The sequence below is a fragment of the Neopelma chrysocephalum genome, unplaced genomic scaffold (genome assembly GCF_003984885.1).
Source record: "Neopelma chrysocephalum unplaced genomic scaffold, ASM398488v2 Primary Assembly neopelma1_59, whole genome shotgun sequence".
Classification (NCBI taxonomy): Eukaryota; Metazoa; Chordata; class Aves; order Passeriformes; family Pipridae; genus Neopelma; species Neopelma chrysocephalum.
In genome coordinates this window covers 4021474-4043237 of record NW_020897714.1, presented here as the reverse complement: position 1 = coordinate 4043237, position 21764 = coordinate 4021474, and the positions used below count along the sequence as shown (strand labels likewise).

Genomic DNA, 21764 nt, shown 5'->3' with positions numbered 1-21764 from the left:
CTGTAGATCAGGACCCTCAGGTCCCTTTGTTGCTGCTCTCCAGCCTTTTGTTCCCCAGCTTGTATGTAGGTTCAGGGTTGCCCTTGGCATGATGGCATAGATCTTATAATCCGGTGAATGAAGGCCTATCCCCTGGCATTACAAACCCTGCACTGATTAATTAATCATGATGTTCAGACCTTATGTGACCAAATCATTGCGAAACTTGTGGTCAATTAATCTGTCTTTAGAATGATGGTATTAGTTTCTACACACTCTGCTAGTGGCACCCTTCATTATTACCTTTCCCTTGGGTATCCTTGCAGTTCAGTGTATGATTTAATAGTAAAGTCATAACGTAACAGTTAAATTAGGCTGTTTATGAGGATCACTTCAGTTTGCTCCTAGTCATAAATATCATTTCAAGGAAAACCAGACACTATTTTGACTCTCACTGTTCCTTCCTATCATAAGCTTGTTTTTAGTCTGCACAGCTTCTAGATCTATGGGTTAGCTATCAGTGAACCTCACGATGACTAGAAAACAACATGCGAAAAAGCATCACTGAAACTATATGGATGAAAATGAGAAAAAGGGTCTGATCACAGTGAAACATTTTGGAAGTGATGACTTCAAGGAAACAGAGAAGGTCCAAGCCCAGATTGATCCTCCTATGTTGGAAATGCCTATCCAAGGGGCATGGATTAGCTACCCAGTTCCTCTGAAGTCCCTTTGCAGTTCGTCAGTGCAGGGAGACTACCAACATTCCCAGTAATTTGGTCAGTGCCCTGAGATATGAACAGCTTCTCTAGGTCACCCAACACACACAATTGAGTTCTCAGTACTTCCTGAGGCAGCTTATTCTCCAGAGTGTGATTAGTGGGAGATAGTGGAAAAGACCTGCAAAATCATCCAAAAGGAGCCTCCGAGGCTTTGGTAAGATGGTGGTTTCTTCTCTGTTTTTAACAGACTGCTGAAAAACTTCACTTTTCTTGATCTGACAAGATTTTTGCTTTGACTGTAGGGTCAAATTATTAATTCATCAGCTCAATGATCTGTGAAGATTCAAGGGCATCCTGATTTTGACAAAAGGTCGAGGACAACCTGATTCACTAAGTGCATGATTCAACCCTATGATTGTAAATACCAGAAATAATCACCCAACTCAGTTCAGATTTGTTTGCAATTTGGTTTTGAGTAATTTATTCCCCTTCTTCCCCTTGGCTCTAGAATGAAAGGAAGCATAATTCACAGGGTATATTTACTGGTTATGTCATCTTAGAAGCAGCTTTTTAAGCGTATACGAAGTCATAGTTTTTCTGGTGCTAGTAAGATGAAAAAAGAAAGCAAGGAAGAAGTGACAAGAAAATCACTAGCTTTTAAAAGTGAGTGGAGGAAAATACTGCAAAAACAACCACAGTCCATAAAAGTGATAAAAAATACTAGCAGTGAGAATGAAGCTTCCTCCATTTCACAATATTTTTCCTATATTCTAGACTTTCTCTGGAACATACCTAGCAGAAAAGAAATGTCTCCATGATCAGTGGAAATGTAATGAGCTTTTCAGTCTTTTGGAAGTTCAAAACAAAACAAAACCCAACAAAAATCTCAGTAATTTCACCCTCAAACTTGACTTTGACTCACTTTAAAAAGAAAAAAGCCAAACCCACAATCCCCTATGTAGTTCAGTGTCTACCAACTTCTGATATTGCAAAGACCCACTGAAATTTCAGGGCAGAAAATGCAGGGTTTTTGCAGCTGTGAGCTGTTTTCCTGGATTATGCTATGCCCAGCTCATTGTTTCCCTCATTCTGTCATATTCATGAACGCTGGAATTTGTCGTTCTCTTCTCTAAACAAAACATTTCAAAAGAGGGAAAAGAGACTACAGAATGCTTTTAGTAACTTTGTGCTAACAGAACTATCAACATTTATTAGTCACCGAACCATCATTGGTGCTCTTCTCCTTCCCTTTTGGCAATAATTTTTATTTTATATGAACCTGCTTCTTCTGTTCTAGTTTTCTGAAGATTTTTTTATGATTTCTACACAAATAAAAGCAGAGTTGATTTTTTTCCCCAACAGGTAAGCTGCTTCATTGATAGCACAGTAGGATCAAGATTTAGGCAAAATTAAGTCACAAAGGATAAAAAGCTTAATGTAGGTTAAAAATGAAACAAGTAAAGAAAAGCTGATATTTTTTGTGCTGACCTACTTCAAATTCTCAGAAGCCAGTAAGTGTATGAACGAGGCAAGAAAATTAGTTCTGGATAAATCTTCCACAGAAATATTTGGTGTTCTAAAATATAACACAATCTCTAATCTTTGATCTCTGAAGACTAAATTCACCATAAACATGTATGGTAAAGTCTTCAGTCTGACATCTCCCCACTTTTTCCTCACCCATACTAGATAAAATTAATAATGAATAGGGGGTTGTTGTTTTAATTCTATTAGTGGTATTCTTCAAGGAAAAGGTGTTCCAGAATTATCCTAGTATTAAGAAGGACTGGTTTTCAACCCTTGTCTTGAAAAAATAGTAAATAAATGAATAAACTCGGGTTTATTAGGACGTAGTTCAAACATTCAAAAACCCTTCTAACAGTGCAAAGCTGTGGATCTGAGGCTTGCTTACAATGGTTGCTTTTCTGGAAAGAACTCAGAAAAGTTAGTCAGGGAGGATTTCAGATATATAAGTATCAGGGCAGACAGAAGAAGCGCTTCATGGGTTCTTTGCAATAATCCTGCATGTTTTCCCTGCACAGGGAGGACTAAAGGCAAGTATTGAGCAAGGCTTAGGTTGTCCTTCAGAGCCAGAGATTAAAAGCAACCCAACTTTGTTAAAGAAAGGAAGTGCATAATACTGAGGACTTAACCAGTCTCAGTGATGGAAAGCACCTGCCCTTCATTCGCTGTGACACTGTTAGTCTTCTTCATTTGATACCTCAAGTAAGCATAACTAAATGCAGCCTGAAAGGATGCCAGTAATCGATTTGAGGCGCTGTTGGGTAAGCTACCTATTTTAAATCTTTTTCTTTTCGGGTTCATACTACAAATCAATGCTACTCTTGATGCATTTAAAGCTACCAACAAAAATATGGAAGCTATATATAGATGACTGAACCGCTTGCTGATTTAGATAATGTCTAAAGTCTTTAGTCCCAAATTAGAAATGCTGAGAGTTGGCAGCTTTCCAGCTCTTTACATTCTTGAACAGTGCCTGCAGTACAATGCTTCAGTGTGTTGTTCCTTCCCCATGGAGCCCTCCGTCTTTGGGTGTCTTGAGTTTCTGGAAAGGAGACTGGGAGCAACACGCTATGCAGAAGGGGAGGCCAAATGCTCCAGAGAGAGCTGTGTCATGTGAAGCAAAGTGGAAAATATAGTTTACTGCATGATTCTGTTTTGGGATAGTCTAACAGATACCTGAAGGACAAGAGGACAGACAAGGTTATTTAGAAACCAGCAATGCCATGGTGCAGAGGGCACGTGAGGCTGAGGAACACAGGCTGCTCTGTGTTAAAATTTTCCTCCTCAGCTCTTTCCAAGATTTCAGTAGCATGGATTCAAGGGCCTTATATGTTTTCTGATCATGGTATCCTGTAGCAACCAGCATTCACTAGACACAGTCCCTCCGGTGTGCCAAGAGATTGGAAGATAAAAATTTAGTAATTAAGAATAAAAGAAGTTCATACATCACAGCTGGGTTTATTTGTCAGTTAAAGCAGACATATGTCATAATGAAAAATTATAGAAAAATTAAGAAGATATAAATAGCATAAATGTTTAAAAAGTAGTTAGAAGTCAAAGTTGAGGTGTCAAAACCAACCTCTGTTCTTCTCTGGAATGCTTCAGGGTATCTTAACTTCACACAACCTCTTCCTTTATTAGAGGTTAGGAAGAATCTTTCTTAGCAAACTGTATGAGCATGTTCTGTTATTTAGGCTTCTTGTACCTCTTTCTTTGGTGTGATTATTGACCTTTGTCTGGCATAGGTGTAAAAGTGCAGTCACTTGTGCTTAATACACTACTGTTCAGAAGTATTTGATTACAAGGATCAAATTTCTCAGGTAAAGGAACAGATATTATGCAATAGAATGATCCTATTATTAATAATTGGGACTGAAGAAGTCTAATTTTAAATGTGGTGCACTGAAATCAGATGAAAAGAAAGAAATATTTCATTTTCTTCCTCTCAATTACCAGAAGTAGTTTCTCTATTAGAGAAAGTACATTTTAACCAAAGGATCAGCCTGTTTCTTCAGCTGTCCAAGTATTGTACCAGAACAAATAATCTCCTAGTTATAGTCTACTCTAACTGGGAATACTGACTGGGAATGTTGCATTTGAGTCTTTACTGAATGAACTAACAAAGGCACAACATGGTGTCAGGTTGTGAGTGGCAGTGAATAACAGTTACTATGTGTTATGGTTTCTTTTTTTACTTAACAAAACATGAACACTTCAGGTCTTTTTTAGACTTCGATAAGTGATGTCAGGTTCAAACTGTTCAAACAAAGAAAAAAATATTTTTTTTCCCCAGACCTTAAAATTTCAGTGTTAATTGGCCACATCTGGCTATGTCATGCAGGTAAAATACCTGCAAAAACATTTCTGTTTGCTTGCTGGTCGTATTTGAGAATGTTTCTAAGCAAGTAAAATGCTATAGGGGTTAGGTTTTTTAGGTATCTCATAACATATCTTCTTTGCATTATCTTTGCATTCATTTCTTTGGATATATATACAGAATGACCCAGTTAGACATCACGTGTATTATTCTTGCAGAGTTTCTGTGATTCAATCACCTTTTTATGGACCAATAAAGCTAGTGATGGTATGTGTTCTTTAGTCTGCTTGTCTTTTTACGTCTTCAGTTTGACTACCAGAAGATGTGCTTGGCCACTGTTATTTTTGCAAGTCTACTGTTATCTTCACCCCTTTTATTCATGGCTTTACCCTTTACCCTATGTATGGCATTTTACGGCCACATCTCACAGCTCAGTGAAATGCAGCTGTGTACTGAGTTTTCCTTTAAAATATGATAATACACTGGACAACCCCAACCCAGTAAAGGCCCAGGACAACTGTCATCCTTGATGAGAGTGTGTGTGTATGAGCACATGGCCCTATAGCATTTCCAGAGTTAAAATCTTCTGTCTGTCACTGCCTTGTACTGAGAGAATTGTGTCTGGCTGCTGACCTGAAATCTGTTTATATTCATTATGAAATAGAGGAACAGCCTTCGGATGACAGCTCAATCCTCCTTTTATTCACTAATGTAGCAAGTAATGTTAATTCTTCAGGCCTAAGGAGACTTCAGGCTTCTACCACAAAATGGAACAGTTTCAAGTGGATGTGTGTAATATACTTCATCTTAATCACAGAATCACAAAATCACAGAACATGCTGAGTTTAAAGGGACTCAGAAGGATCACTGAGTCCAATTCTAAGCCCTGCACAGGAACATCCCCAAGAGTCACACCATGTGCCTGAGAGTATTATCCAAATGCTTCTTGAACTTTGTCAGGCTTGGTGCTCTGACCACTGCCCTGGGGAGCCTGTTGTAGTACCCCACCACCTCTGTGTGAATAATTTTTTTTTTAAACCAATTTTTTTTCAAAACCAATTTTTTCCCAACCGAAACCTCCCCTGACACAACTTCATGCCATTCCCTCAGGTCATGTCACTGGTCATCACAGAGAAGGCATCAGTGTCTGTACCTCCTCTTCCCCTCACGAGGAATTTGTAGACTGCAATGAAGTCTTCCCCCAGTGATCTGCCAATCTGTTTTGCCCCCTTCCCACCCATTAACAAGGATGGATTTAAGGAACACAGGCACCAACTTTAAAGGATAAGTGTATAAGTTTACTATAGTGCAAAACAGTAAAGAATGACAAAAGAAACAGTGGTTTATGAAAGGATACACTTAGCAATGCATCTAATAATTACTACAAAAGTGTCTATAGTGATTAAGAGAGAGATACATCACCAGTTACCTTATATACATTACCATTATCATGCAGACTGCACTTCAGCTGGGCAGGCCCCAGTCATAACAAAGGGCCAGAGAAGGCTGCAATTTTATTTAAGAAAGAATTAAGAATATAGGTTCCCCTCAAAGAATTTAAAATCAGTTACATGTCAGAGAAACTTAAACCCCATTAAAAGAGTATAAAGATGCAAGAATTTTTTGTGTTCTGTGTCTCTAGAATATCACTCTTTTATTTTGCCACTTTATTAAAATTGCATTTTGTTTTTATATGTCATAAAAAATTGAAATTTCTTCTTTTCTATGCAGTGAATTCTACTTAGTTTTGATATTTTCATTTCTATTACCCATCCGCATGGTTTGTGCTTCTTATTCTAATACAGAAACAAACCAATTAAATTTCTGTTTTCATTTTAGTTTTCTGTTTCAGAGAATGTGTCTCACGGTTTTGATTAAATGTTGTCATGATTAAACAGCATGTCATAAAATACTGCTGTGATGACTCACAGACCAATTTAACTTTGTAATCACCTAATACATATTCCTGGTTGCTAAAATTCACTTCCTGAATACGCCTAAGACCCATTTTAGCAAAGCTTACTGAAGTCGCCTCCATCTCAAGCCTAAAAGCACATTGCCTCCACACTCCAGGTTTTTTCATTGCATGTGTCCTCCATAGGCACAATCTGTTTGCACTTGCTGCACCACATCACCCACTTTCATCCCATTCAGCAGACTAGATGTGATAAATACACCAACGTGGATCTGGTTAATGTACCAGGTAGTTCTGTGGAGTAGATTCTGATCTACCCAGAAAAGGATGCTTTCACACTCAGGAAGTAACATGTTAGAGGTCTTGTAGAAATTTGTAAATTAGGGTTTCTCAAAAGTTTTAGAGGGCAAGGTGGGAGTTTCCTTTCTTGGCCCTTGTCCAGCTTGTCCTTTCGAGTCTAAATTTCACTTAACATAGTTCTTAAGCAGCTTAAAGTGCTGTCTTGAATTCCATACATTAAGAATGTGAGATAAAAGTGCAATGAATACTTAAAAATATTTTAAATAACTGAGGAAGTATGTGTGTAATAAAGAACATTAATTATTTCAGAAAGTTGTAGTATTAAAGCAACCTGTCTTTTTAAAAGCAGGTTAGAGCAACCTGTTACATCAGTGACAGACAGCAGATGGCTCCACCTCACTAAAAATCAGACTTTTCCGTAGTTAGAGCAGGAAGTAAGGTGGGCCTGCAGAGAGGGACTGATCAAACCCTACCTTGGAAGTAGGGTGGAATGGACTTGTAAAATTGATTAAGTAAATTTGCATTTTCTTAGATATGCTTCAAATCACAGCTGGAGGGTGGGGTGAGGAGTGGGATGTGAAAATGAAGCATTGAAATTAAGTGAAGAATGTAAATTGAGGGCCAAGCAGGACAAAAAAACTCAACAAGGGGTCTGAAACTACTGGAGATATGCAGATTCCTGGTTTAAGAGCCAGATTGGGCTTACTTGACCTATTATCCTCATTGACATATAAAGGTTTTCCTAAAATCAATATTTCTTCATTATTATTTTTAGTTTAGCTTTTATGGATCTGAAGACATCTCTTGAAAGTGAAGTACTCTTGTGTAATTCTATTGACTCCCAAGGAAAACAGTACAGAATATGAAAAACAGTAAAAGGTAAATTATTATTTTGATGGTGTAACAAAAGGGGGGTTTTATACCTTCTGATGTTAGGGACTAAACCAAACATTTGTCTATGTACCTTATATCTATTCTGTTTGTGTCTTCTCATAGTGTAAATGGAGGATGGGAGAGCAATCATTGCAGCCCATTTTGTCATCATTGCACTGTATTTCGGTGGTTTTGTTATACACAGATACTGAAAATCTAGGGAACTACATCAAAGCATTAGGCTTGATAAAAGGGCTTTCCACTGTACATGAAAGGAATGAACAGTCTCAAGGAAACACTGTATCTGCAAATACAAGGATGCTCCTTGGCTGAATAGTTGAGTAGAGTGATAGAAGACATTTATAAAAAAACCAGACTGAATACAATTTGAGTGTGAATATTTCACAAGTGGTGAAATTCTTACGATAAGTTCATACCTTTTGGTTTTTAAGTACTAAACACCTGCATAGGAATGATACTATATGTCTTATTAAAAACTTCCTAGGGCACAACTCATCCAAAGCTAAGTAATTAGTTCTTTGGAGAGGAGTGTGGGAGAGAAGACATCCTCATGTCAGAGCAGTGGAAGATCCAAGGTAAAGAAAGAGAAATTAAAAAAAAAAAAAACAAACAAGAAAGATATAAATCAACTGCACCATTAAGTTGAGTCTTTTTGTATTCACTTAACTGAGTCAGCTGGCAGTTCTCCTAAAATGCCCCTTCTCACCATCACCCAGGGAGCTTACTTGCAAACCTGTGCTTCTTGTCTTGAGGACAGCGGCTGGGAACTAGAATTGAGTGCCCCAACCCCACAGCTAACTGCACAGATCTGTTGCACTGCAAGTCCTTTACACTCAGGCAGTACAAGCAAAAATCAAAATTAATGCGGCAGAAATCTGGCTGCCTATGATGCTTACCACGTATACGCATATGAATGAGATGCTGGGCTATTTCCCCCTCAATTAGGACAAATAATAAAACTAGAATGAAAGACTGCTGTGTTCAAAGATATTCCATCGGAAACTGCACATATCTGAGTTGACTTATGTTAGTGTAACACAGTTGCATGTACTAATTATTTAGAAATGTTGGCTATTTCAATACTCTCACTTTTTCATGAGCTGTCAAGCTTGTGCAGGGATTGCACCTGCTCCAGCTTGGCTCCCATTCCTGCTGCCTTAGCAATTTCCTTCTTATTCCTGGCAGCTGGGCTTCTCTTGCCCTGGCAGTACTTTGCCAGTGAGTTGGATTTACTATTGATAATACTGTGCTAAGCATCATACCAGCTTAACGTCTACAGCAGCCTTTTTATTGCTGGGGCATGTACTCAAGGCACAAATAAAAGGATTAATTTTCAAATCTGAGACTGGGATATACTTATCAATTGGTAGGAGAAAATTCTAGTGTTTTTAAACCAAACAAATTTGTATCAGGATTATATAATATCCACTTTTTTTCCCTGAGTACTGTCATACAGGTAAATTCAGGAAATTTATTATATTTTCTTTTAAAACTGACATAACTATGTGAATATAATTTTCCCCTGCAGACTACTTGGAAATATCAGAGTATTCATTTATTTCCTCTTTAAAAATGCTTGTGATTATGCTCTTACATGTAAGGTTTAAAGAGCAGACAAAGTAGATTTATATTCTTTAATATTGATATCAGAAGCTGAAATAATAAATAAATTATTATAATTGACAGACACATTACAAGAGAATGTCTCCTAAGACACCTGTCTGCATATGAAACTATCTCTGAATTTAAAGGGAAGTTGAGACTGACTGACAGGAGAAGTGATTGCCATGTGCTTCAGCAGGTCAGACTCAGATACATTATTCTCTTTGTATGCTGGCTTTTAATGCTGTCTCTTCTGTCTGAGACTTGAAGGACACATGCTCCTGGAAATGTTTCAGTGCCCTACAACTCTTTCAGTCATCTATTAAAAGTTATTTTTGCTCTTCAAATGTAATCTTATGTCTGTGTCCAGACTGTCATGGTCAGAACAGCATCATTTCTAATCTCTCTGCTATGAATCCCCATTGTGCAACTGATGCACCTGCTCCTTGTTTAAATAGTACTGCAAGTCTTCAGAAGTCTGATGAAAATACCAGGCAGATTCTGGCCAACCTCACTGAACTTTGTGTTTTGTATGAGCTATTTCAACTTCAAATTCTTGTATTTAAAATATATAGTAGATGTACCGTTGACTGTCATGAAAACAGGCAGCTGGTTACAGGGTTGTGTATGTGTTCTGGAATTCAGTAGCTGGGAGGGTGAATGGTGAACTTCTATACTTCCTAACACAGAAAGAAAACCTGAAAAGATGGCTGAAAAAATGTAAACCAGCATATAGCACAAAATTAATATAAATTACACTCCCCAAAAGAGTGTGCGAAAAGGCAGATGCTGTAGAGGGCAGCTCTATTCAACTGCCTATTACAGAATAAATGATAGCATCAAAAAGTAATACAGCTCAACGATATAGGTCATTGACTTAGATGTCTCTGCTGGGAATGATTAAAGTGGCATTTAGCCTTACTGGTTGACTCCCTAGGGTGCTGGAAAACATCTCATCAATACAAATCTGTTTAGCTGCTCACAGAAAGAATGACATAATGGAAACATAAATAAAAGTCGACTCCCAGCCTGAGGAATAACAGCAGCATTTTGGATTTCAGGAAATAATGAAAAGCACAGTGGAAGAGAAAACAAATGAGCTAATCAGGCCACCTCCAAATTATATTGCATTCAGATATGCTCTCTTGCTGGTGGATCAGGGCACTGGAGTCTCATTCTTATGCATGGGTGAGGAAGCAAAACTGCTGCAACTCAAAACATCAAATTTGAAAAAATCACCTATAAAAAAATAATACATGAGTTAATACAGGAAATGCTGGAGGTGTCTATAGTTATCTCAATTACAGCAGAGGGTATTGTTAGGGCTTGTTTTGCAGTAGATGCATAAGCAGTGTATACTATATTTAATGAAACATTGTTTCTGCTGCTGCAGTAAAAATTGCAGTATAGTTATCAATAATTCTGAATGGGCTGTATCTCTTCAGGCAAGGGCAAGGTCTAAAACATCACTCAGCTACTGTATGATACCATTTCCAATAACAAAATTCATTGGGACTGGGAACTAAACATCAGGCCTGATCAACTCATTGTACAGGCAGGTTTTGGATTAAGAAACACACTACTACTTCTACACATTATAAATCTAAAGTAGAAAAGTTCAATGAAGTGTGTCCTTCTAGAAAATAAAATTATTTTATTTTTCTCCATTATTCCTGGGGGCACAAAAACCCCAAATTGAAAAACAAAACCATATTTTCTTACTTTAAAGTCAGACTTACTTAAAGAATACTATTGGATTCTGTTATATAACAGCACTATATTTTCATAAAAGCACGGAGTGAATTCTATGGGTCTTATAAACCATATACATGTATACCTATGCAACTGAAATGTCCTTAAGAAATCAGACACAATTGTTATACCTGTGGAGAGAGGATACTTAGAAAATCACATCAGTCAGATTTTTTTCAGGAAACATCCAAAGCCTGTTTCATCCCGTTCCTGTCGGATCAGGAAATTGAATGGTGTTGAAAAAAATTTTTTTTATGTTAAAACCCCAATAATTATTCCTTTTTGTAATACAGTTAAGGTAATTTTTCCAAGTAGTATATGTTGCTTCTGCAATTTCACTAATGGTACAGGGCAAAAATAGTAGCCAGCTGGCAAGTAACTCCACCAAGGCATGGCAATTTTTGGATATAAGGACAAGAAATAAGCAAGAGTTAAATATAGAGAGTATGAGTTAAATACTGTGGGATAGGAATTATAGTTTCTTGTACATGAAGATTTTTGCTGTCATTGCAATTTCATTAAGCTATGAAAATGCAACTTCTTCTACACTTGAATAATATCAGATTAGAGGGATGAGATCCATACATAGGTTTATTCAGTACTGATCTTTGTAATTTTGCAGTGGGTTGACTTTAAAAAAAAAGTAAGCCTCGTTAATGTGAGAAATGTTTTTATATATTTTGAAGGAATTAGTACCCTAGGATGAGATGAGGCAAAAAAGATGCATCTACAGGGAAGTTCTGTCCATGCACAAGGCTACCGTTCACTATAATCACTACTGAAAATTCATCGCTCCAGAGATCTTCTATTTAATCTTTCTAATGTAGAGTTTCTGTCTGAAAATGAAAAAAACCCCAAACCTGATGATCTTACTACCTATGTGGTATAGCAAATATTTCGTAAGAAAACTCTAAAGATCTTTTAAAAAGTTTATAATCTGGACTCCCTTAAACGATCTGGAGAGTCATGTCAAAAATGGTGGGGAAATAGCACTTTGGTATAGTTGAGTTCTGTTTTATTTATTTATTTATTTATTTATTTATTTATTTATTTATTTATTTATTTATTGTGGAATGTTACTTTTACTGTAGACATTCTCTTTATTAGTACAACAAAGTTTTGTGGAAATTATGAGTCTTTGCAAAATACAATTGCCTTCTGCAGGAGAAATGCTGTGTTTATTTGCCCCCACAGAGAAATTGTGGTCCTTAATGACTTAACTACGTGGCTATCATTGTCTCAGTTCTTGTGTGTAAGACTACTGTTCATCTAATTGCAGGCGGGAAAACAGTCATAGGTACCAGCTTTTTGATTTGAGTCTTAAAGATGCCTCTTGTTATACTCTACTGGTTTCTGGAGTTTTTCTTCCCAGGAAAAATGAATGCATTTCAATGAGATGGGAGATATGAACCAGCAGAAATTACCTTCTCCACATGCACATCCATGGGAAACCAAAGCTATTGTCTGAACGGACGGGTGGGAAGAACAGGATTAACTTCTGCTGAACTGAGTGGGAACAACATGACTTCACAGAGAGAATAGGGATAGCAATGAAGCCTACTAGATATAGGGTTTTTATCAAGTTGATCAAGAACTGTTGACTTTCTTCTACTTAACGGAAGTGCAACTTCATTCTGAAGTGCTGTGTACTGTTTACTGTAAGTTTATCTCAGTTTAAGACAATTAGGAGGGACAGAGACCTCAGACAGAAGTCTCTTTCCTTGGATTCAATACTCCTGGTTTATCCGGTACAGAGAGAGAGATATCAAATGCATCCACATGTAAGTGAAAAAAATAACTCTTTACTAAGAGGAATGCCAATAACAATACTGATAAAACTGGGTTAAACCAACTGATCAGGAGAAATTCCCAAGCCTTGCCCACTGGAACAAACTGAGATGGCGGCCAGCCTCCCCCACCCAGAAAAAACACATATGGCCACAGGACAGAGACAAGATGGCCACCCTTCTGCATGGTTCGCCTCCCTCAAAGCCAGGAAACCTGGCAGGAATGGTTGGAGAGTCAGCAGTGGAGTGAGGGCTGCGGTGCTGGTACAGCCATTTGGAGCAGGGCTGCAGACCCCCCAGACAACTGGAAGGACCCACAAGACTTGATTGTGGTGGTCACAGTCCAGATCCGTCAAGGTGGTAAAAGTCCCATGTTGTGAGGGAAGAAAAACCTGTGTTAAGACCTATGGTCTTTTTTGGGGCCTAGACTTGATGGGAACACCCGTGGTACCTCCCCTGGGGCAGGCAGTTATATGCTGGATGATGTAATACTGGATCAGGAGTCTTTCACACCTCCTAAGATGTTACAGCTGCCAGTCATGTCAGCACAGGTGGATCTGTTATGGCCAACATCAGAGATTAATATCTTCAGACTGTGTGTGAATTGTCCCGATGCTTCCCTGGAGGGCAGTTACCAGAGCTGAGTCATTTGTGCAAGCACAAAGAAACATTATCCAGACTAGTAGGATTTTGCCTCTCTCCTTACCTGTTCAACACCAAGCTTGTAGCCTGAGGTGGCATGTGTGAATGCCTTTAGCACCCGGGAGGTTACTTTGCACATGGTCAGCTTGCTCCTTGATTGACTGAGTCCTCAGCATTCCAGTTTTTCACACTTGTAGATGCATTCTTCTCCTAGGATAATAGTACTGCCGTTATCTCAAGTTCCCCATCACAGTCCAAATTAGTAGGCATACTTGGGGAAAAGAGAAGAGAAAAGGTGGATACCAGAATTTTTGTGTAACCAGGACAAAATTAAATCCATAAATTTCTAGAGTTCACTGCTGTCAGCCCCAGCAAGTATGCAGGACAGTTGTAGTCTGTAAAATAGAACGAATTACCACTACATTACCTTCAGTTGTAGTGGAGGGGTGATACTTAGCTAATTGATAGCCACTGAAATGACAGATAAATCAGTTAATGACGGCATTTCATTGCTCTTTCATTTGCCCATTCAAAGAACTCAGTTATGCTGCAGTAAGATCAATGCTGAATTCTAATAACTGCTGTATAATAAGGGGATGTTTTGATTAAGACTGCCACATACTCTTCTTCCAATATATTTAGTCTAATAAAAAAAGGTTATTAGTCTAAATAAAATAAGTTACTTGGAGTAAGCTTTACTTGAACCCTGGGGACCTCAGATGTGTTTCCTCTCTCTGAAGGTAAGATTGGGGTACATCAGAAGGAGCTCAGGCCTGTTTGCTAACTAACAGTACTTGTGCACACTTGCTCACCTGTTTTGTTATTGTTTTATTTTGCAGCTGGGATGAGATAGAGTAAGTATAGTGAATTAGCACATCTTGAATGATAGAGAAATAAATCTAATTTTTATTCAGATACTATGCTGGTGGTGCAAAATTTGTAGCTAGAAGAGCTACAAGAAAGCATTATTTGTGAAAATTAATGTCTGAAGTATTATGATTGGATTTTAATCAGATTCAGCTGGTGTAACTGTAGATGATATTTCACATATTCATCTTCTTAGCTTCCTGTCTGCCAGGAAGCACCAGTTTACCAGATTCCTCAGCTCCATCACTTTTCATGAAATAGCCTCGTCTATTTTCCTAGATTGAAACGAAGGTAAGTTTTAATTCGTATTAAATTACAATTCCTTTCCTAAGCAAACCTTACAATTGAAAGCACAATATCTACTTTACTAGAAAAGCTACGCAGTGAACAGAACTGATTGTCAAAAAATTACAATATGGGAAGTGATATCTTTCAGCTCAGACCTCAAATTGAAATATTCTGGAAAAAAAAGAAGGCAGAAGAGAAGGATGGCAAAATGCACTTTTCAGAGGGTAGATGTTACTCCTAGGTAATTTTCATTCCATAAGTTTCTTATCTGGCAACAGGTTGTGCCTCTGCTTAATTTTAAATATGAGTAAAACTATTGGTGTTCTTGGCATTAAGATTAGGTGGAAGGCTTAGTAGCGCTGTTTAGAATACAGTTCAGTGCTGTTCAAAGTAAATATTTAGGAAGCTGCAGGATATTTTTAGGTTCTATGAACTTTTTATGGATAAGTATGCACTACCTAAAACAGCTTAACTGAGTTTTAATATGTGTAACTGAAAAACACCTAATCTTCAAAAATTCATTAACATGGCAAGAAACCTGAATAGTAATTGTAATTTGACATCAGTTCTGTCTCTGGATCCTTTTCAAGTATTTTATTCCCTACTTCTCTGTACTTTCTCCCAAGCAGGGAGCAAAGTAGCAGAAGCATCTGCTCTCTGAGAAGCAGAAGCATTAGTTTCTGATTTGACAGACAGACTCTCAGGTGTTTATTGCAAAAATATTTCATTGAGGAGTGAATAATTAATTCCAGCCAGGGAAATTACAGGTCAGTCTCTGATCTTTAATATCATATTAGTAAAGCATAACACTGACACATAAAAAATCAGAAGTCATCAGCATTTTTCTACAATTATATAGAATACAATCCCCCCTCGAAAGGCAATCATAGAAAGAAATACAAAATTTCACCAGAACATGCACATGGTTTGAGAAAATACTTATAGAATGGAAAAACTGTGAACAGATTCTTCTGCATCTGTGTTTATACCGAAGTGCTGTAAATAAATGCAGGATACATTAATTCAAATATGCCAGTTTGGCAGCATGCAGCATGTAGAGCACTAGTATTAAACCAAGTTTAGCTGACATCGTAAGGAGTCAGTCACTGCAGAAAGTTGTCACAACAGAAGGGTAATTAAAGAGATTTATAGATCTGATTTCTAATCAGGTCAAATGGTAAGATAGAGAAGGGACATACTAAAAAGTAGGTTAAAAAATGCTGACTTAATCCCTCTGCTGACTTTGAGAATCTTGGATGTAAAGATCAGAAAATCCTGTTTTGAAGGGGAATAGAGAGCCCCTCTGATGTCAGTGCAAAGAATTCATGTTTCTTCAGACTCAGTGTCATAAGTGTTTCGAGAACCAAGTGCATCGTTTGCCTATGCTGAAAGGCAACATATGTTAGCTCTACTGCAGCACTCTAAGTGAGGCAGGTTTGGGCCAGCTTCTCGTATTCATTTTGCTATCTGTGCAGAGTACCATGCCAAAGCAGGGGTTAGCTGCTGCAGGTTTAAATATATCTTGGATATGTCTTCATTAGCGGTGGTCACAGTGATTAGAATTCATCCTTGACCAGACGTTGACACCTGCATCTGAGCTAATCACTTGGTGCTCCCTAAGTTATTAGTCTCCTTTAAAGTCAGTGGAGAAAAATGGGCAGGTTTAGAGCAACATTTATCTTATGCTAAAGTAGGCACTGGAGATAGGTGAGATGAATCACATACTACTAGTCTGTCAATTAAAGCAGCCTAGGTGTGACCATTGACCCTGGAGACTTCTTGAAGAAAATGTGATGAATCTTCCCTCCCAAGCTGCAGAATGAATGTGCTTAGAATGGAAGAGTGCCTCCCAAAATTTTTAAGTGGATAATCCTCTAACTGTTTTCAGGACTGGTGAAGGTCCTGCTGTGTTTGTATTAAGAAAGTTAGCTTTCCTTGTTGGACAAAGCACAAGGTTGTCTGTCAGAATGTCTAACCCACAGTGCATCAAATGCACTGACGTTAGGAATCAAGAAGGCAACACTAAAGATTAATGTTTTGGCAAGGTACAGAGCAGCTGAAGTCACACCGGCTCTCTTGGATTCCTCCAATCTCATCAGCAGGCACAAAGGTGTAGAACAGTTTTGTATAGTCAGGTATAGGTTGTACAGAAAGAGAAAAGAATGATTGTGTCAGAGAGGAGCTTTGTGTTTAATTTTCTATTACACACCTTTTTATACCTTTTTCTGAAGCATCTGCTACTTTCTGCTGCAGGAAAATGATCCCAGACAAGACTAGGATGAGAAGAACTTTTAGTCCAATCTTAGCAGAATAGGACACGTTGAATGTTGCCTGAGGAACAGTTTGGTAAAAAAAATTTGCTCCTTCTGAGCTCAGCTATCTCTTCACCTCTCACCCTGATTGCTAAAGCTGAGCTAAGATTGCACACATATCAAAGGGTTTGCACATTGGAATTTCATCTGCATTCCTACTCCTGTGTAGGCTGAATCTTGTGAAGGATATTAATTCTTCTTCACTGCTTCTACTGGCTGTTGAGGCATTGTCCTGTATGCATTTACCCCTGTTTGCTGCTAGGTATTTACAGACAAACATATAAAATCACTGCTCTAATTTCAACTAGTTAATCCACATGACAACCACACAAGAATTATCCCCATTTGGAAAGGGAGCTTAGGGAGTGTGAATAATAGGTAAAGCTCTGCACAAAATCTTTTATTTTCCATTCAACACTTTCATGAAAGATGTCTAAAGCAAAAATTGCACACAGCACAATGCTAGAAGAAAAAATACTTATTTGTGTGAAATGGGCTTCTTTTCTAGGAAGATGTATATGCATATTTTTGAGCTTAATTGTTTAGAGCAGAAGGAAATAAATTTCAATGGAAATATCTTCATGTGAAAATACAAAGTAGAAAGTCAAGTTCTAAATCTTAGCAAATGAGAAATGCAGTTTACAGTTCTAGCTGTAAAAAACCAAAATTGAGTGAAGGCTTTCTGAAAACCATACACATTATGGTTTTACCTTCTCAGGCACCATTCCAAGTTAGAGGTATTCCTAATGTTTTGGGTAGTAGCTTTATCAAATGGTGTATTTTGGAGGTGTTATGACCAAAATTTTCTTTTTATGCAAAAATACACAGGAAGACAAGTAAGAAACTGAGGCTTTGAATCAAGCCTGGTCTGAGATTAGGGCAATTCTTGGTGCTTAACCTTGCTTAGAGCAAAGACAATAAATAACAATGAGAATTGCTTCCTGGTACTGAAACATAACTTCCCACCATATTTCTTTATAGTGGGAAATATTTCTGGGTCTTTAAATCTGTTAAGTCTCTTTAGATTTCAGCTTTTGTGTCTTCAAAGGCTTCACTTTGATAAATTTTCAACAGTCTAATTCCTGCCAAAATTTGCCAGATTTTCCCTCAGTTCAAGAGAGTGTGTCGCTTTGTGTAAAATAGAGGAATTCCTGGTTGCTGTGGCTGAGTGAGGCCTCCTGGAGTGAGGCATCCCAAGACATGCTCCTCTAACTTCATGTTCAAACCCACGTGGCCATGCTCTACTGATCCTGCACTTGGTAAACCAGCATATCTGTCTCACTGAAACTTTAATATTCTAATTTGCCTCAGAGGAGTAATGCTGCCATTACTTAAGACAAATCTCCTTTTCCTGTTCCTCTCTCTCCTCTCTTTCTCCTACCTCTTCTCTCCCCCCTATTGACCACTTTCCCAGCAGTCAGCTGTTCGCAGGGCCTTGTAGCATCTGTTATCACTAGAAGGGTTTCCATGTGTTTGAAATTAATCTTTCTTCGAGAATTATTTACAGAACAGCTGAAAATATAGCTTGCATTCAGCAGACTAGTTTATGTTCCTCCCATATTTTTTCAGCCTCTTCCCTCCATCCTTTGTTTCATACTTCCTCCACGATTTTGCAGTTAAAAAGATAACGGAGCAAACCAGTCTTCACCAGGTTGTTTTTGAGCTGCCTGCTTTAAGTAGGCCAAGCTTGGGAGAACAGTAATCAAAAACACAAGACGTATTTTTGTCGTTATTTTTATGAAATGGACAGGGAAAGTGCCTGCAAAATTCTGGTTTTCAGAATCAGTAATTTTCACAAGATTTTACATAAAAATGATGTGTCCTTGTTATACACAAATAAAAAATGACCAGTGCTTCTCCAGAAAGAGCCTCTTTTGTGTAATATCTAATTGTATTAATTCAAATGAAATAATTTGCAGTTATAAAAATCTATGTTTGTTATATATATTTCTAGTAATTTATCCTAGAATGTTTTGATAATTTCTGGGAAAGGTCTGTATGTGTTCAAAGTCTTGCTATCATACCTCTAAATTCCAATCTGCTTCTGTGTATATAACCATATGCTCTCTGCCCTAGAGTAGCAGAAGCAAATACCAAGTGGTGTCTCTTTTGTCAGCTGAACCTTTGGTGGCCTGCATTCCTCAGCATCATTTAAGCCACAAAGACTTCTTGCAGGTGATTTTCAAAAACCTTTAGACTGACTCTTATTGTCTTACATTCACAGCATGATATATACCATAGGAACACAGTTCTGCAAATGTGCTTCTAAAATTATTTGATTTTTTTTTTTATTTTTCCTCAGCTGTGAAACTGAATGCCTTCATTACCACATGGCTACTTCTGCAAAGACAGTAATAAAGGTTTCTTAAAAATAATCTGAAGGAGATTGCTATATACTAACATAAGCAATGTATTCAGTCTCTTTCGTCTTGGTACTTTGATAGACAAAAGTGATTGATGGGTCACCTTGGGAAGCTAAGAAAATCGCTTCCCCAAAAGTTTAAAGGTGCCATTTGAGATTCTACAGTTCTCTGAGATATCAGTTTTTACATTCAGATAATTTAAAAAAATTGTTAAAAGGAATAACTGGTTCAAAATAAAACCTTTTTCTCTTATGGTTTGAGTCAGTGAAATGGTTCAGGAAACTTCAGAACTTTTCATGAGAAAAGTGGAAATCAACTTTGTATTTTAAATATATTGAAAAGTTATTCAAAATTTTGAAATTTCAGTGAGCTCCAGGGGAGGGGGTCAATGAGCAGAGAGCAGCAAGGATGGGTTTAATGGTAATGAGTTTACCCTAGGTTTCTCTATTCTTTTTCCTTTCACATCTTCTATATAAAGACCAGGAAGTCCCCAAATAAAATCATAATATTATGTAATAAGTGAGAATTACTCCAAATCAGTGTGATATCAGTGAGAATTACTCCAAAAAGCCCAAGTTAAACTGTCATGTTGAAGTAGAAATTGAAATCTTTTTAAGGGAGTAAGCTTATTTTTCACTATATTAAATTAATAATTTCTTTCATTATTTTTTCCAATACAGAAAAATGTATTGAGTCTTGTTGACTTCATGTATTCATCAGGGAACGACCCTAATTTTGTAACACAAGTTTATTTCAGTCTCATTTGATTGCCTAACTGAAATAATTAAGATGGATAGATGTTTCTATCTTTTCCTGAAGGGACTATTGTGGGTAATGTCCAGGACAGAACCAGAGGTGAAATGAAGGATTGGCCCTGAAGGCTAGTCACTGTATAGGGAGTCATGAGGACAAACACAGAGAGAAATTCTTTTTTTTTTTTTTTTTTTTTTGTGGCATTCTCCAATAGGGCTGAGCATGTACTGTCTGTGATATTGTGTTCTTAGGAGAGAAAAATTACTTGTCTATTCACAGCAAAATTGTGTTTTACATTTTCTGAAGGGACTTTGAGAATCAAAGTCACTTTGTCTAATGATAGAAGATTTTAAATACCACACTGAAAATGTAGCACGTGCTGCAACATTCAGAAAAAGAAACCACAACTTTTGTGTGTTTCTAAGTCTGCACCTTTGGAGAGAAGCTACAGCATATTCCTATAAAGATGTAAACAAAAGGATGAAATACTACATTCAGAACAGATATGAAGAAAATAGCATGATAACTTTTGGGTTGCAGCATTTTGCTGAGTCATAATCAGTGGCTTCCTATGAAAAAAGTCATTTAAAACATTAAGAAGTTCAAGAGGTGAACTTGCTTGCATGGCTGTATTGCCATGTCAAAGAAGTAAAGAGACTAAGTGTCTCTTTTGAATGTCAAAATATTCCTGAGGAAAAACATGAAATAGGAGCGTAATTGCTTGTTTAAATTTGGATTGTCTGTGTGCTTCCTTAGAGAAGAAGCTGGTGTGAAGGTTTTAGAAATATTGCACTAGAATTTTGCCGATGTTGATAGCATCAGTTATTTCCAAATGCTATCAAATTCCAAGCTAAGACATATTTTGCACTATGGGATAGAGTAAGGTTGCTTGGCACCCTTGGGAATTTATTTTATTACTCTGCACATCACAGGGTCATCTGGGTATATATTTCCAAAGGAAACAGCAAAATAACAAACTCCGGACCTGTCAGAGAGATTAAATTCCCAATGTGTCTTGATCTTTATTTCATCTGAGGAGAGAGTGGATTCTAGTTAAATGATGAGGGTGATTCAATGTTGACCATTGGCTTTCAGAGTGATTTACACTCTGAAATGGAAAAAAGGCTCCACCTTAAAAGTATAGTCTTAAAATGAAATTTCAAAAATAACAAGAAGAGTGTAAAACACTCTTAGGTACGGAAGCACAAACAAGCTGCGAGGGGAACTTTCACTTGAGTCATCCCTAACATTAGTTACTCACAGTGTAGTCTAAGGAATGCAGTTCAGCATTGGTTCTGGCAGCAGGAATATTTCTGACTGGGAGACATTCTCTTCTTTTAGCTCTAGCTAATGTTTCTGCATTAGGGGCAGCACTTAGGTTTTGGCTGAGAGGAGGTCTCAACATAAATTTTCCAATATGTATTTCATACGATTTTCTAGTAATTTTCCTGTGGTGTGTGCATACATTTGTGTGTATGTGCCAAAGAACCCAGCAGAGGCTTAAAAGAGCAGAACTAAACAAAACAAGCCCAGTATTCAGGTTATCCAGGGAAATATATTTATTTGTTACATATGGGAAAACAGGAAAGTGAGGGATACTTCCTGGTAGTTGATCTTATAAGAAGATGATCTTTGAAGGTTCCCTTCTCATGACTGAATAGTGTTTTTGCAGGCTTGGGGATAACCATCGAAACTCCTGCTGAGGTCTACTGAGAAGGCAAATGAATGCATGTAAACTCTCTGATGC

At 37.5% G+C, this 21764-nt stretch overlaps 1 protein-coding gene across 1 annotated transcript in view; it reads left to right on the top strand.

Annotated features, from left to right (window-relative positions):
• KCNC2 (potassium voltage-gated channel subfamily C member 2) overlaps positions 1 to 21764 on the top strand; it is a 269296-nt gene that overhangs the window by 246604 nt on the left and 928 nt on the right. The window lies entirely within an intron of this gene.